Source organism: Prosopis cineraria, unplaced genomic scaffold (genome assembly GCF_029017545.1).
Source record: "Prosopis cineraria cultivar Desert tree isolate PC_DT_omini unplaced genomic scaffold, ASM2901754v1 PC1, whole genome shotgun sequence".
NCBI classification, from domain to species: Eukaryota; Viridiplantae; Streptophyta; class Magnoliopsida; order Fabales; family Fabaceae; genus Prosopis; species Prosopis cineraria.
Genome location: NW_026555332.1, coordinates 19,388,893 through 19,401,936, shown reverse-complemented (window position 1 = coordinate 19,401,936; position 13,044 = coordinate 19,388,893).

Sequence of the window (13,044 nt, the reverse complement as noted above, 5' to 3'; positions counted from 1 at the left end):
CTTTCTTTTTTTTTATTAATGGTTCTAATTAATACACACACACACATACACATATAAGATATGTATTTAAATGAAAATAGGATTGAGGATAGAAAAGTTAACTCTCAAAAGTAGACTCCCAATATTCTTGAATGATTGGGATAATTTAGGAGAGATTTTCTTTTTTCACGATTTAACCTTTCTTTTTTGATTTTGTTAAATTATGATTATTATTATTTCTTGAAAATATAATCTTAAAAAGGGATTAAATTTCATTTTTGTATTATTATTTATTATTTTTTTATATTTTTTGATTTTATTATAAAAAAATGTCCAGACAAAATACGGTGTTCACAATACATATATATTAAAATTTGACCATTCTATGACAAATTTCAACATTTTGCATATTTATATACTTTGCCTATACTTGGCAAAACATAGGCTACTTGGCCTTTTTCTCAACATAATCATATACATTCACAATTATAACACATGTACATTACAATCTTAACCTCAAATTACTCATTTCATCATAATTTCTCACTTGGGCTTAAGATTCACCATCAATCATGACAATCTCAACACAAACATACTCAAATCATAGCCCCTTAATTCATTTCATCATAAATACATATAATTGAGCTAGGATTCCACAAAAATCATTACTCAAGTCATGCATGCAACCCTATGGCAACTCATATACACATATATACACAATTCTTAATTCATTACACAAACTCTGGAGTCCCACGACTTTACAACTCAAGCCGATCCAGACTCTCTTTCCTTGCCTTGATCACTGCCCGATCCTGTAAACATGTAACCATAGGGGTGAGATAAAAATCTCAGTAATAGAATAATTCACTCGTATTGATTATCACATGTAACAATATGGAAGTAAAGCATAGTATACCATTTAATCTCATTAAAGTAGCATTTATATCACTTATCTCATTTCCATTCATATTCACATGACATATTTATTCTCAACTTTTCACCACGTTCACATAATATTCCATAACATCTTACAGCATGATTACTACCAACCAAACTTTAAAATCACCTTGACACGAAACCATAGGCTTGCCTTAAGCCAATGTACAGTCTCATTGGCCTTGACCTCACTTGTAGTGGTAGAATTACCCAGCCAAAGATGTTTTATCGCACATATGGACTATGGTTTCCCCTAATACACATAATTGGGTGTCGTTGACTCCAACATTGTATCACACAGACACTAAGGAGTCTCACATCTCTAACACTAAACCTCAATAAGCACTAAGGAGATCTTCTCCAACACCACACCTTATAAGGCACTAAGAAGAATTATCTTTAATATCGCACCCTATCGGGCACTAAGGAGAGCATGCTATATGGTCTTTATCACTACCTCCACTTGGGTGAACTCCTACCCCTATGATCATGCTTTTCAACCATTTAAGGTTCCTTATTACCACTTTACACATTTTCTCATACATAGCATATATATTAACATATCGTTTGAAAACACCCATTTTAATGCTTTTATTCAATCAAAAACTATTTTATGCAACATTCACACAATGCTATAAATCATGCTTAATCTAAAAAAAGTTCATGCAGTATATAGCATACTCACACACAGTTACATAAAGAGTCAGATAAAGAAAGTTATTTAGTTACCTCAACCCTTCTATCACTAGAAAGGTTACCCGTGGATTTCAACTACCACAATCGCTTATCTCAAGCTTCTTTTCTCTACTCACACATCTAATATACCAATTTGAACACAGTTGGCACATTTAAGTCACTTGGTCTATTTTGACCAAAAACTCATATTTATTACCTAGGGCTATACTTATCTGCCCGATTACTACTTTACATCACCTTAGTCGGTCTTATTTCACTCAAACACAATTTTTGCCCAAACGTTTCTCTCTTTACGGGCTAAATTCAGCTTACGAGTTCAAAGCTTTACTGTTTAGCTTTAACCAGTCGTAAGCTCTAATTTAACTTTTGAAAACCTTTTTATTACTATTGGGCAATAATCAAACCCAAATTCCACCGATTCAATTTTCCTATAACTCATTTTCAGAGAAATTTGTGTAGAATGGAAGATAAGAGTTATCCGTAGCTTACCTAATAAGTTATCGATCAAAAGCACCTTCCAATGGCCTAAAATAACTTGCCCTAGCACACCTTCCACTTTCTCTCCTCTCCTTTCCTGTGTTTCAAATTTCACTCCTATGAAATTTTTGAAATTTCACAACTTATGAAGTGATTTTCTAGCCCATGTGCTCCGGTGCATGTAGCATAAGTCGCGGAATGTGACACAGTGAGATTTATTCTCATCATGCATACTTGCTTCGACCCAAAATGCATTCCTCTCACCTATATTTGTTCATACAACAAACTAATGAGTCAAACCAATGATATAAATTACATGAAAATGACTAAGCCAGAAGCCTTACACCCTAAGCTAAAATGCATGCTTTTTAAGCCAAAATCCTTGTTCCTAAGCCATACCTCTTGTACCCAAGCCAAAACCCTTACACCCAAGTCAGAGGCCTTGCACCTTAAGCCATAACATATGCACCTTAAGTCCAAAGCCTTACACTTAAGCCATACCCCTTGCACCCTAAGTCAAAATCCTTACACCCTATAGTTTTAGTACCCTAAATCAAAAAATGCATTATGGAGAGCAAGAACAATATCATGCCTATATTAAACTACATCCTACCTTGTACAAAAATAAATAAAGGAACACTCACAATAAGTGCTCTCTTTTTAAGCATTATACATTGTATAGCAAGCCATATTAACCTGCAAAAGATGCAAATTCAACAATGTAACTTGGAGGACAACTGAATTGTCCAAGAAAAACAAGTATATGTGAAGAGCAAGAATGAACAATGATAATTTCAATGAAAAAACATTAATTTCATTAGGTTTAGTTTATCTTTTTATCAAGCACAATCAAAATGATAATCAAAGACTATAGGGTACCCCATATTAAAAAATATACCATGCAGAGTTAAGAATAACATCATGCCTATATTAAACTAAATCCTACCTATATAAAAAAAGAAAATAAGGGGGATAGTCATAAGTACACTTTAAAGTACAATCACAATTTCATTTGATATTGCAGAAGAATCCCTTGATCAGCATTTCCTTATAACTCACTTGTTTTATGATATGCATGAGTTGAATTTGCAAGAGCCTCTTGACTTGAACTTTTTTTTCTCATCTTTAGACAAAATCTTATGCTTCAGTACATGTAAAACATTATCTTGTAATGAAAATTAATAACCATCACTAATGGGTGATTCATGCAATGCTAACTCAGGTATATGATGTTTATTCAAAATAAAATGATTATGAGAATTTTCACCTTCAATCAGTTAATCATGTGCTTTTTCTCTAGGGTACTAAGCAGCAATTGAGAAACTATGGTCATGACTGAACTAATGAAAGAAAACATGGGAATTTGTGAAATGAATAAGCATTAAGGCATCATTATATGTATTTGTCTTATGTTGCATGGTACCTTACAAGAGCAAGAAACAAAACTTACCCATTTTAAGAGGACTTTTTTAGTTCCTCTACAAGTTGCCCTTGAACTGCTTTTGCCATTAATTATATCTAGTACAAGAACTTTAAAGTTGTATACATTAGCCTTCAAGGTAAACTGATCGCCTAATGCATATTCTAAGGCTAGATAACCGTTGTGCAAATGAAAAATAAAGTAAGGTATAGTTTTTATCAACATCAATGTATGGATTGACCAAATTCCAAAATACAAATGTAAAGTCTCGACTCAATTTGGACTTTACCATTCCACATCACACAATTAATAAATCAAAATCATAGTGATAACCCTTTATTTGTTTTCAAATTGTGGGATCCTGACTTCTTAAAACCTATATTCAAATAGGAAGGCTAGCGGAAGCATAAATGTAGCTAATAGGACTTATCATACATAACTCATCAACCTTGAAAAAGGGTCATGCATCGTGGCATGTACACATATACCACAACATGTAGCACAAAGCCACATGCTTTGTTCTTGACTGCATTATGCACCACGGCGGGCACATCATGCACCTCAGCCCGCCAGTTTGGAATTTCTATTGTCATTTATCAGCAAAAATGATGAACTTCTAGCATGCACTGTTTTCACATCTGACGTCCAATTAGAGTAATCAAGCGCCCACACGAAGCTTACAACGTATACTAGCTAATGGAATAAGTTTGGACTCGATCTGATGGTCCAATCTAAAATTGGACACCTAAGTGGAAAAAGTCACTTTTTATTTTAAAAACATACACCCTAAGTGCTTAATTATTATTCCTTATCTTATTAGACCATTTCGGGCTTTGAACCAAGTCCAAAAGGACCACATACACCTGATTGACACCACACATATCAAATATCACATCAAAAGCCTAACTTAGCCTCTCAATGCCATATTACACAATTGTGGTCTTATATGAGGAATACAAATATACAACACATATTCATATATACGACTAGACTTATTGCACTTTCAACCCTCCAACTCTCACATATAGGGCTCTACTTCACTATATGGTCAGGAATCATAAATGCACTTGAATCTTTCAAATGGGGCTCTGCCTCACCATTTGCATCAAGTTCTCACCATTTGTGTTAAGTTCTCACATAACAACACAATTCACAATCAACACATAATCATTACATCAATTTACATATAAACCAGTGGAACAAGTTACAAAACAACATGTACTTGCTTGATTTGCATTTAGGCCTACCCACGTACCCTCCACTAGGACACTCTCAGCACAATGCAATATCATATACATATATACAAGCAAGTTTCACAACACAATCCACTTTTTCAAGTTCATACACATTTATGCATCTTAGTTGGCAACTTAACTCTATAAACAACTTTATACATTCATTTCATTCAATGGTAGTCATACCACTACCAATTGAAGCTACTCTTTCCTTACTTCCTTTCTCAGCCTTTTTGCACTCTCTTCACCTGTGTTCAAAAATAATAGAGTGAGACATACATTCCAATAACTCAGAGGTAATCCCATTTATCGGTTAAAAATCATAAACAACCGATAAAGTAGCATGTGTATTAGTAAAAATAATACTATATGCATATATAAGAATTCATTCTCATTAGTCTCATTATGCTCATGCAATGCATTCCTAGTTTCCCGTGGTAGACTAATCTCTATGCCCAGAACAAGACTTTTAATCATAAGAAATAGGGCCCTCCATACTATTGCTCAGACCAAGTAATCCTCTTTACGTATATGTGGTCTCCTAGGTATGTCATGGCGGAGTCAAGCCCTACACTCTAGATCATTAGGACTTTCTACCCTTATACAGAGTAGGACTATGACCCCCTACCCTAGTCTAATGTAACCTCATAGATCATTCAATATCCTAAGTCCATCATGGCGAAGTCAAGCTCTATGCTCTAGATCATTAGGACTCTTCTCCTATATCTATCCTAGTGGAATCAAGCTCTATGCTCTGAATCATCAAGACTTCCTGGACCTTCCCACAGTAGGGCCACATCCCTCTACCATAATCTAGGGTATATTTTGTGGATGCGATGCATGTTAATACACATGCCACTTCAAATTCATTTTAATCAATACTCATACACCCACATGCATATACTTTCACAATACTACTACTATAGCAGTTCACAATACAATGCATGTAGTCATATCAAAGTACTTGCAAATAATTTCACAAACAAACAAGTAAAAGGGTTACTCCACTTACCTTTAACCCTTATTACTAAGGGTTATTAACCATATTAAGCTCCCAGGGGCATAAATTCTCACGAGCAACTTCACAGGTGCTCAATCTACATAACACAGTACTCCTCAGTCAATTTCCAACACATTTCATAAGTATTGATTTGGCTAAACTAAATCCTTAACACATAAAACAGTTCAATTAAAGCCTTTTTAATTCACTTATCCATTGTTTATAGTCATTAGCCCCATAGGCCACTCAAACAACTATAACAACTTCCTAATGCATTTATTTAACCAATTTCTTCTTTTTTACCTAACTCTTAGGCTCTTTTAAGCTAAAATTCTCAAAGCTTAACTATTTAACTCCATACTAATTACAAAACCTTAGTTCTGTATTCGATATCCTGTTCTAACCCTTTCTCTTTGATTACAACATCTCAGAATCTCATGATTTGATTTCTCAACCGATGAAATTCAATGAAAAAGGGGTAGAATTGAAGCTTGGGATTATGCGATACTTACCTAGCAAGTTATTAATCGAAGCAGACTCCCAAACTCTAGATATCACTTGCCTTGATAGAGTTGAACTCCTCCACCCCTTCAAATGTGTTTCCAGCCTTTTCACTCTGATTTCACGAGTTGATCATGTCAACTTTAAGTGATCCTTAGACGGTGTGCCCTGATGCACGCAGCTTCTACTATAGCGCATGGCATAGTGAGTTCAATCTCACTTGTGCTCGTGCGTTTTACCCTGAATTGTCTTTCTACCCTTTAATCCTATCATTATAAAATCCAATCAACATAAATTATCAACTCAACATCTAAATCACAATCAATCTACTAATTACCAATTTACCCTTGATTAGCATCTAGTTCATAGGATTGAAATTCAGGATGTTACAATTCTCCCTTCCTTTAAAGGAATTTTGTCCCCAAAATTCAAACACAAGCCTAAACTCACCTTATGGGAAAAAGTAAGGGTACTGCTTCCTCATACTCTCCTCTGTCTCCCATGTCACGTCACCTGAAGCCATTCCTTGCTAAAATACTTTAAGCAATTAGATAGTCTTGTTACACAACTGCTTTTCATTGAAATCCACTATCTATTCCGGTTCAGTTTGGTAAGTGAGATTTTCCTAAAGTTTAACTTCTTCTGGCTCAATCACATGTGATGGACCCGGTTGATACTTTTTCAATTATGACACATGAAACATGTCATGTATTCTAGATAAAGGCAAAGGTATAGTGATCTTATTGGTTATAAGACTTGTTTTACTCAGAATCTAGTATAGTCCTATATAACAAGGTGTTAGTTTCTTTACCCTTATAGACCTGCCAATACCAATTAATGGCGACACCCTAAGAAACACATGATCTCCCACTTTAAACCGTAATAGTTGATGCTGCTTAGTAGTATAACCTTTCTGACAGCTCTAGGTAGTGAGAAGTTTTTGCCATATAACTTTGATCTTCTCGATAGTCTGTTCCACAATATCAGGACCAATCAAACTTCTCTTAATCAATTTAACCCAACACAAAGGTAATCTACACTTCCTCCCTTATAATACCTCATATGGTGCCATCTAAATACTTGAGTGAAAGCTGTTGTTGTAGGCAAACTCAGCCAAAGGTAAGTGGCTATCCCAAATACCTTTCCAGTCAAGGGCACACGATCGTAACATGTCCTCTAAAGTTTGTATTATGTACTTAATTTGTCCATCAGTTTATAGATGATACCCATTGCTCTCTGCAGTGCTCTCCAGAACCTTGAAGTAAATCAGGGATCTCCATTTAAGACTATATCTTTAGGTATACCATATAGTCTTACCACCTCTTTCACATATACTTCTATGTACTTTTCCACATCATAGGTGGTCTTAACTGGCAAGAAGTGTGCTAACTTCATCAATCGATCCACAACAACCCATACAGATTCATATCCTGTCTAAGTTCTCGGTAGACCAGACATGAAGTCTATTGAAATGTTGTCCCACTTTCACTAGGGATTTCTAGAGGTTATAATGTCCCAGCCAGTCTCTAATGCTTGATCTTCACTTTTCGACATGTAAGACACCAACTCATAAACTCAATAACATCATGTTTCATACCTTGCCACCATCAATGCTTCTTCATATCATGGTATATCTTAGTCACACCAAGATGCATTATGTATCTGCTCTGGTGAGCTTTTTTCAAAAGTTTCTTCCTAATCTCTTCATTCGCAAGTATACAGATTCGGTCTTTATACAGGATAAACCTGTCATCACGAAACCAAAACAAGGTAGTATGACCTTCCTTTATATCTTCTCGTACACTTGAGAAAAACTTATCTTTCAACTGAGCTTCCCGTATTTCTTTCCAAAACTCGTTGGAAATAGTTGTTGAGTGAATTGCATTCAGAGAATAATCTTATACTTCAAGCTACACTTCTAATAAAGACAACAATAACTGGTGTTCTTAAACCATTAATCCAACCATATGTAGTGATTTTCAACCATAACACTAGCTTTCCCTGGATGGTACTTAAACTCAAAGTTATAATCTTTTAAGAATTCCATCCATCACCTTTTCCTCATATTGAGCTCTTTCTAATCCACAAGATATTTTAAACTCTTGTGATTACTATGCACATTAAACTCTACTCTATAAAGATAATGTTGCCAAATCTTAAGAACAAATACCATAGCTACTAACTCCAAATCATGTGTCAGATAACTCTTCTTATGAGGCTATAACTATCTAGATGTAGACACCACTACTCGGTCTTCTTGCATTAGCACACACCCAAGACCTTCCAAAGAAGCATCTATGTAAACCTCATAAGGCAACTGTGGATCAAGAATTATCAACAACAATATCAAGGTTAACTTTTCCTTATGCTTCAAAAAAGCAGCTTCACACTGATCATCCCAAACAAAAGGTTGACCCTTCCTCATCAATTGAGTCAAAGGAATAATAATCTATGAGAATCCTTGAATGAACCTTCTATAATAGCCTACCAAGCCCAGAAAACTCCTTACCTCAATTACCAAACTTGACCATTCCTATTGTAATACTACATTTACTTTATGAGGATTCACTAAAATACCTTTAACTGATACCACGTGTTCGAGAAATCTCAGCTACCATAGCCAAAATTCACATTTACTCAACTTGGCATACAAGTGGTTATCTCTCAAAATTCTTGATACAAACCCTCAATGCCTCACATGCTCATGTTCGTCCTTAAAGTATATCAATATGTCATCCAGGAACATGACAATAAACTGATTTAGGAAGGGACGGAATATACAGTTCATGTAGTCCATAAAAATTATAGGCACATTTGTCAACCTAAACGGCATCACCAAAAACTCAAAGTGATCATATCGAGTATGAAACATCATCTTAGGCACATCCTCAGCATTCATTCTTAACTGATGGCACTCGAATTGCAAATTAATCTTGGAAAACACAGAAACTCCCACTAGCTGATCAAGCAAGTCATCTATTCTTGGGAGTGGATACTTGTTCTTTATTATCACCTTGTTCAATTATCTATAATCAATACATAATCATAGGCTGCTATCCTTCTTCTTCACAAACAGGATTGGTGAACCCCATGGAGACACACTAGCTAAGGCATAGAAAGCCCTTCTCTAGCAACTCTTCTAACTGCTTCTTAAGCTCTACTAATTCTAAAGGAGTTATCCTTTATGGAACATTCGATATAGGCTCAGTACCAAGTGCCAAATCAATAGAAAATTCTACTTCTCATTTGAGTGGCAAACCTGATTCTTCATCCGTAAACACTTCTGGAAATTCATTCACAACTTGAATTTCATCAATGTTACTACTGCCACTACCTTACACTGTAAAGAAAACTACAAAGGCTTGATAGCCTTTAGAAACTAACCTTTTAGCTTGCACCACTGATAACAACCTTAGTTGATTAGTAGCTATTATGGAAATCATAGTAGGCATCACATGAACTGGCAATAACACCATCTTTCCGGTGCAATTTAAGGTAGTCTTATTTCTTACTAACTAGTCCATTCCAATGATCACATATAATCCTTGCATAGAAATCAGGATCAGATCTCTCACCAAAGTTCTACCCTTAAAGCATAACTCAATATTTTTACACACCTTACTGGTCTTATCCAGTAATCCAGAGGGCGTAGACACCTTAACAACATAAGGTAACTCATGCATAGGAAAATTTAATTTCTCCACACAATCATGTGACACAAACGAATGAGTAGCTCGCGAGTTAAATAGAGCCTTAACACTTTACTTGCAAATAGAAATTGTACATGTGATCAGATTCAGTGCTGTCTAATCCTCCTCCTAAGAAATAGTGTAGACTTGACCTGGCACTAGTGGCTGACAAAAGTGATTAAAGCTTATACGTTTTGGTATAACAAAAAGTAAGCCTGGTGACCAGATCAAACATGAGTAAATAGAATAACTTTAACAAAATAATTGTGTTTAAATATCATTTGTTAAAGATATAGAGTAAACACAATTGATTTTGGATGAAAAGAAGGATTAAAAGATGAGTTCATATGACCTTTAGAAGAGATAAAAAAAAAAGAGCAAAAAGATTCATAGTAGTACTGATATTACTGTGTTCTAGCACCAGTATTATAGTGATGAGCAGACTTTAAAAGAAGGTCATAGCATAGGCATTGTTCATATAGTATCAATGTAGACCAATACTTAAAACATAAAGATTTTTATAATTTTGAGAGAATAAGAATATTTCTAAAAAGATTACTCAGCACCGGTGTTAAAAGAAAATAACACCGAAGTAACATATTAATGAAATCTCTTTATAGGATAGAAGAAAGGATATTATCAATGTTGAAATGTTAGCACAGGTGTTGCACAAACTTGAACAAAACTTAGTACAGGTGCTAACCAAGTAACACAGGTGTTGTCTTAATTCAATTAAAGATAAATGAAGAATAAAACTGATGTTGAATATATAGTACCAATATAAGGAAAAAGATTCAAATAAGAAAGAATTAATTGCACAAGTTTAAAGGGATAACACCGGTGTTATAAAGGGTAGGACTAGTGTTATAAGAAACATGAAACAATAAAATAGTGAAGATAACAAAGGTAGCACCAATGTTAAGGCTTCCAATACTAGTGCTATCAACACTTAAGAACACTTTAGAAAAAGGAAACTTCAAGCACAAAGATTATAATTAAGTCAAATACTTAACCAACAAGATAGCATACCTTCTGTTACGTATAAACTCTCACTTAATTAGATTTGATTAACGTTAAGCCAATTAATTTGGTTTTAGTTAAGAAAGCCTAAAATGCACATAACTTCTCTTTATTTTGTAATTATCAAAATCAGGGTTCAACACTCATATGTGGTAATGTGCATGCATGGCATTATGGTGAATTATTTATGCATACGTGGTGATTTATAGTATGAGGGGCAGACATTGAGGAGAAAAGTGGTGAAATCGTGGTGAAAAATCTATATGGTACTGCTAACACCTTGGGACACCAAGTGTGGCACATATTCAAGAATGCTACTATGAGTAGTCTGGGCAATCGCATTAGGCACTCCTTAGTACCTATAAAGGTGTGGAGTTGGAGTCAATAGCACGCTAGCTACTTGTAGTAAGAGGAAATTCATAGGTAAAAAGTGGGATAATACCTTGGTCGGGTAGTTATTGCCATTTAAGGTGAATAGGGACTAATGCTTTATGGGTTAGTCCAATATAAATGCCTATGAATTTAGTCGAGGAGCAATAGAGGATCGAATGGAATTTCTTAGTTATACATTCCATATGTTAGTGGTGAATTATAATATGTTGCTTGTGCATGGTGATAATTATTATATAATTACTTGTTATTGCTTTACCCGTTAATCAATAATGTAAAATGTTTGGTTACTGAGATATTGTTTTACACCGTGGATTTACATTTTTCCAAGTTCTAAGGTTGAGAGGAGACAAGAGAAAGAGCTGGGCCAAGAGTAGCTTGTCTACTTTATTTGTAATGCCCTATGTTTTTGTTGTAAATAATGATGTATATAAGTTGAGTTGCGAACTTAAGAGATTGCATATTTTGGATGCATGCTTGTATGATATTTTGATATGTTAGCCTTGGTATGGGTGTTGAGGTTTATGTGTGTAGGGCTAATATATTAGTACAAGCATGATATGCATATGAATGTACTAGGTTTGAATATTGCACTTATAGTGATGTGAACTGTGATAAATTGGCCTAGAGTGAATGTAGATAACATCACTTGTGGTAACGGCAATTTTTGGTTATAAGTGCAAGATATGTTAATTTGTGTGCATTATGTAAATTATGGTGATGATTTAGCCGAACGGTGGTTATATGTGGAAATATGGTGACTTGCTCTATTATATGGACATGGGGCATAGAATGACCAAATCTTAGCTTTGAAATGCTATTGGTTATTTATCTATTTAATCAGGTGCATTAAGGTCTATTAGACTTGGTTCAAGCCTTAAAATGGGTTAATAGTATAAGTTTTGAGTTTAAGGTACTTGGATGCTTGAAAATCAGTTGAAATTCTGACTTTTGCATTCGAGTGTCCAAATTTCATGTACAACATCAAATCATAATGAAATTATACCATTAGTTAGCTTATTGAATAAACTTCGCGTGGATGCTTGAATTACTCTAATCAGACGTCAAATGCAAAAATGGTGCACGTAGGAAGTTCACCTTGAAAAGCTATCATGACAACAAGACGTGGCATGTGCGCTATAACATAAATTACATATGCCGTGGCATACAATACAAAAGCAAAATTGACCACATGCCGTAACATAAGTGCCAGAATGTGCAAAAATGATATTTTTAACTCTGTTTTTAGGTGTTTTACTTTCCAAACTTTTCCATGCTTCCCATATATTTAAAAACTATTAAGTTTGAGCTCAAACTTCACATTTGAAGGGTTTTTCTTGAAATCCCAAATATGCCAAATTATTTTTAAATGTTTTATTGTTTAAACCTTTTTGTGTTTATAGTAAGCCTTTGAGTAATCTATAGCTCTTAATTACCATTGTATGTTGTGTTTGTGTGATGATCAATGGTAATGTCAAGGTGGACGTTACATATATCATATTTAAAATTCAAATTATATTAATAAAATATAAAATCCCAACCATATTTGATCAGCCATGTTTTCATATTGAAGTATTGAGCATGCATATTTTAGTGAAAATAGTACTATAAAGTATAAATAGACTTCCTGCGATTATAAACAATGTATACTTATTTAACCTTCATTTTCCCATCATATCAACATATCTCTAACATATTAAG